The following is a 6,000-nucleotide window of genomic DNA, read 5'->3' as shown; positions in this document are numbered from 1 at the left end:
TTGAGCATACCTACGTTATTTGTGAAGTTTGTTAGTAAACTCATCGTAAGCTTTCAGCAATTAGGTACTATATGTCCGCCCAATTGTATAACTTTAAACTGTGCGCAACCTAAGTTCTAGATTAAAAAAGTTTTTCTTGATTTTCTCAATTCTACCAAGAATGGACGTATGTATCATTTTATTCTGCACAGCAGAGTGGTCGTTGTTAACAAATTTCTAAATTCGTAAACTTTTTTATCTCTAACCTTTAAGAGATCCATGCGTGGAAGCCAAAACTGTTGACAAGTGAAAGAGACGATAAGCCTCTCTCACTTCATCTGTCGTAGCGAACGGTTTCAATTTCATTTTGGCCAATGATTATTCAAACATTCTTATAATAGATTCTAATTGACAAATAGTCATTTCAATGGAGAGTCTTTTGACCGACTGCAACTCGTGTTCCTTAAATTCTTTTCGCAATAGTACGTACTTATTAATTACTGAATCACCCGGGGCTTTGATCAACAATTTGGGTCAATCTTTGATTTGATCTCTATTTTTGGTATCAATTTGTTGCTTTTTGATACTTTTAATTTAACAGTGACGATAAAGGCAAGTTAAAAAAATCCGTCTTATGTAGGTTAGATGAAACAATCCAAATAATAAAAGCAAGTTAAAAAAGTACGACCAATAAAGGAAAGATAAAATAATCCGATTAATAAAATCACGTTTTAATAATCCGACTAATAAAGGCAAGTTAAAATAATCCGACCAATAAAGGCAAGATGAAATAATCCGACTAATAAAATCACGTTAAAATAAACAGACCAATAAAGGCAAGTTAAAATAATCCAACTAATAAAAACATGTTAAAATAGTCTGACCAATAAAGACAAGATAAAAAAATCCGACCAATAAAAGCAATATTTTTCGAAAAAATCATGTTTATTTCTTTATTTTTCTATTGCACATGATCGAAATCAATTTAAATTAGTCTAGTACGACCACCGGACAATTAATAAAGCATAATACAATTTATTTAAATTGTTGCAAACAATGTTAATTAACAAATAGATTACTTCGGACCTTCTTCATAAAAAAAATTGATTTTTTTGCAGATAAGTATAAATTTATGTCTAATTTAGTAAAAAATTATTTTACAGTTAAAAATTATCATTAATATTAACAATTATATAAACAATAATTAACTTCCTTTTGTATTTGTAAACATTTTCGTCATTTTTTAAACTTAAAATATTTATATCATATGTACATTCTTTCAAAAACTTAAAAAAAAATTATTAGCTTAAAAAATTACATTTGTTATAAACAAGTTTTTCATTTTTAAACAAATAAGTAGCTTTTTCAAGAGAAATGGTCGAGGCTTTGGGTCGGTTTATTGGCGTTGCCACTTCTCGCATAATAATTTAATATGTATGGATATTAGGGCAGAATTTTATACATAGGATATACTCGTTTATTTATATGCTCTAGGTTTCAGGTTTTCTTTGTTAATTTTTGTTTTTGATTTTCTTTATTTTTTGGTTTCTTTCTGTTTTTGGTAATTTTGATAATTCTGTTTGATAATTTTGATAATTTTGTGTGAAAAGAAAATAGGAAAGGATGGGGAAGGAAGAGGGAGAAGTAAGAAAGAAAATCTCTTTTTTCCTCTCTTTTTGTTCGCTACAATTTTTGTTGATTTTTTTTCTTTTTCAGCAATTGTGTATCTCTATTTTGCAATTTGCCAATCTTCCCCCTGGGTGAACTGAGTAGCCTGGGGCTCACGTTGGCGCTTTAATGCGGAATTGAATACACTTTGCTTTTTATAAATTCTTTTTTTTTGTTTTTTGTGTTGGTTTGTTCCCCCATTCATTTTGTATATTTTTGTTTGTTTTTTTTTGTTTTCATATTTTCTATATTTTTTTGAATTATTTTTGTTCTCAACTGTCGATCCGACATAAATTTGTACTACGACTCTCTATCAACTTTATAGTTTATGGCGATTGAACAAAGCCCTACTAAAATACATATAAAATGTTGTTCACATATAGAAATGGCTGTATGCACTACAAACGGCCACTAACGAGGAAAGAAGAAGAAGAAGAAAAATTCAAAAATCGACTTTGATGGATCTATTAGTAATTTTAAATCAAGAACATCAACATCTGATAAAATTTGTAGTTTCTAGACATTTTTTTAATAGTAAATTGAAAAAAAATCCCACTGTTCATCGCACTGGAGTACGCGAGCGGACGGACACATTTTACTTATTACAATATATCTTTGGCAAATTGTTTCGGCCCATTTTCAGACTTATATCTTCTTTTAAGGGAAATCCCAAGCTTTCATTTAAGATTATTAAAAAGAAAATAAAAACTGCCAAACTTGCACAAAATTGCAAAAAACTATTTATTTTAAAAAATTTTTGCAAAAAAAATTTTTTTTTATTAAATAAATAAAATATTTTAAAAGTACACAAAAAAACCTTTCTAAAACACTACTTACTTTTTTTAATCGAATAATTTAAGTAGAAACTACAAATGTTTAAAAAATGCATGTTCGAGTTTAAGCTAAAATTTCAACCCCCACCCTTTTGATAGGGGTGGGGGGTTGAACCTGTAAATTAGTGTAGTAACTTGTAGCTACTAGGGTAACATATTTCCAAAGTATAAAGGAAATCCAAGATTTTTGTTTTATTTTTGGGGCAGTTCAGGAATAATGCCTCATAGGCAAGATGTAATAATCCAACCGATAAAGGCAAGTTAAAAAAATCCGTCTTATGTAGGTTATATGAAACAATCCAAATAATAAAAGCAAGTTAAAAAAGTCCGATCAATAAAGAAAAGATAAAATAATCCGATTAACCCCTTGGCAGTCGATGATGTGTATATGTCGTAGGCAACTAGAAGAATCCGGCATTAAGCTTAATTCCTAGGCAATAAGCTTACTGCCGGCAATTAGACGAATACACGACAAAATCGTTCAGATTTGTCTATTTGCCTAGGCAGTAAGCTTAATGCCCGGCAGTAAGCTTATTGCCCGATGAAGATTCGGCAATTAGACGAATCACATTAGAATCCATTTGCAGTGCACAAACGTCCTATAAAAAATTAATTAAAAACAATAATAATGATAATAATATTCCTTGACTCATATAAATAATTCTCGACTAAAATAAATATTGCTTGAGTCAAATAAACATTTCTTAACTGAAATAAATCATTCTGGTCATAATTAAATATTTCTTGGGTAAAAAAAATATTTCTTGAGTCTAATAAACATTTCTTGGATCAATTAAATAATTCTGGACAGAATTAAATATTTTTTGAGTAAAAAAAATATCTCCTGAGTCAAATAAATAATTTATATTTTCCTAAGAAATATTTTTTTTTCATCCAAGAATTATTTCTTTTTGAGTCAAAAAATATTTATTAGACTCAAGAAATATTTCTCAATGATAACAAATATTTATAAGAGTCAAGAAGCATTTATTTGAGTCAAGAAATATTTATTTAAATCAAACAATCTCTATTTGACTCAATAAATATTTATTTCACTGAAGGAATATTTTAGTCAAAAATTGTTTGATAGACTTGAACAAAATTTATTTTAGTCGAGAAATATTTTTCTTTATGCAAAAGTAAAAAAAATTATTTATTTGACTCAGGAGATATTTTTTTTACTCAAGAAATATTTAATTCTGTCCAGAATTATTTAATTGATCCAAGAAATGTTTATTAGACTCAAGAAATATTTTTTTTACCCAAGAAATATTTAATTCTGTCCAGAATGATTTATTATTATTATTATTGTTTTTAATTAATTTTTTATAGGACGTTTGTGCACTGCAAATGGATTCTAATGTGATTCGTCTAATTGCCGAATCTTCACCGGGCAATAAGCTTACTGCCGGGCATTAAGCTTACTGCCTAGGCAAATAGACAAATCTGAACGATTTCGTCGTGTATTCGTCTAATTGCCGGCAGTAAGCTTATTGCCTAGGAATTAAGCTTAATGCCGGATTCTTTTAGTTGCCTACGACATATACACGTCATGGTGCAGGTGGGCTCCAACTGTCGATGACGTGTATAGACGCAAGCAAATTTTTGGCTACAAAAACACATAGATTTGTCCACTTTATACTCGGGGGTTTTCGGGGTCGCTGATTACGAATCCGTTTTCATATTTCAAAAATTCAAAATGGCGGATCCAATATGGCGGACGACATTTTTACAAACTCGTCCGATTCATTTAAAACTTGTTACTTGGTTGTTTTCGGGGTCGCTGATTACGAATCTAGCATAAGATTTTTAAAATACAATGTAGAGTTTCGAATATGGCTGGCGCTATTTTAAAAAATTTATCAGATTTACTTAAAAGTTGTTACTTGGGATTTATTGATGTCGTAGATTAAAAATGTAATATCGGTTTTGAGAATGGCTGATCCAATATAAAAACAAACAAAAATATGTAAAAAGAAAATAAATAAGGAAGTGTAAAATTCGACCGCATACCTCCACGTGGTAAACTCTGGGGTCCGGTCGTAAGTAACGTAGTATACTTAACAGCTGACAGCAGGGGAAATTTTTGTATTTATTATCATTTTAAAAGTTTTTCGTAATCAGCGAAAACCCACTAGTAACAAGTTTCAAATGAATCCTAAAAATCTTAGAAAATTTCATTCGCCATATTAGATCCGCTATTTTGAATTTGTAAAATCTGAAATCGGATTCGTAATCAGAGACCCCGAAAACCCCCGAGTAAAAAGTTTTAAGTGAATCCGATGAATTTTAGAAAATTTCGTCCGCTATATTGGATCCGCCATTTTGAATTTTTAAAATCTAAAATCGGTTTCGTAATCAGCGATTCTGAAAATCCCCGAGTAAAAAGTTTCAAGTGAATCTGATGAATTTTAGAAAATGTTGTCCGCCATATTATAACCACCATTTTGAATTTTCAAAATCTGATATCGAATTCGTAATCAGCGACCCAAAAACCCTGAGTAACAAGTTTCAAGTGAATTCAGATGATTTTTAATTTTCATGTCCACCATATTGGATCCGTTATTTTGAATTTTCAAAATCTGATATCGGATTCGTAATCAGCGACTTCAAATACAATAGTATGCTCGTTTGCCCAAATTTTAGTTTTCTAACAAGTTGTCGACATTTTGAGCCCACTTATGAGATTTTGGCCTTGACTGCGAAGGGGTTAATAAAATCACGTTATAATAATCCGACTAATAAAGGCAAGTTAAAATAATCCGACCAATAAAGGCAAGAGGTAATAACCTGACCAATAAAGGCAAGATGAAATAATCCGACTAATAAAAGTAAGTTAAAATAATCCGACCAATAAAGGCAAGATAACAAAATCCGACCAATAAAGGCAAGTTAAAATAACCCAACTAATAAAAACAAGTTAAAATAGTCCGACAAATAAAGGCAAGATGAAATAATCCGACTAATAAAATCACGTTAAAATAAACCGACCAATAAAAGCAAATTAAAATAGTCCGACCAATAAAGGCAATAGCTGTTAAAGTATGTGACGTGGATTCTAAATATCCCCGTCATAATAATAATTACGGGGTTCGCCGAAAGCTTATTTCCTTTTTTTATATATAAAATAAGAAATCGAGGATTAACGAAATGAAAGATTTTTTCTTGAACGTTTATTAAAAATTAATTAACCAAGCTCGGACTCAAAATTCACATTTTGTAAGAAATTAATTTTGAATCATTATTGTAAATATCTTCCCTACCAATTGATTGGTAGGAACAACAATTTTTATTGTATGAATTTATATTTTCTTGTTGGAAGGAGAAGAGCCACACTTCTGGAAAATATAATTATTGTACTTAAATTAAAAAATACTAAAGAAACCACGACCAAAATCCAGTCGATCAAAATGTATTGTCGAAAACGAACTGCTGAACACCAGGCCCAAGGAAAGTATTGAAAGCGATACTGATGCTGCCATCTTCATGCCACAGGGCGTACCATAGTGGACATGAACGA

This window comes from Leptopilina heterotoma, unplaced genomic scaffold (assembly GCF_015476425.1).
Source record: "Leptopilina heterotoma isolate Lh14 unplaced genomic scaffold, ASM1547642v1 Lhet_479, whole genome shotgun sequence".
Taxonomy (NCBI): Eukaryota; Metazoa; Arthropoda; class Insecta; order Hymenoptera; family Figitidae; genus Leptopilina; species Leptopilina heterotoma.
This window is presented reverse-complemented; position numbering follows the sequence as displayed.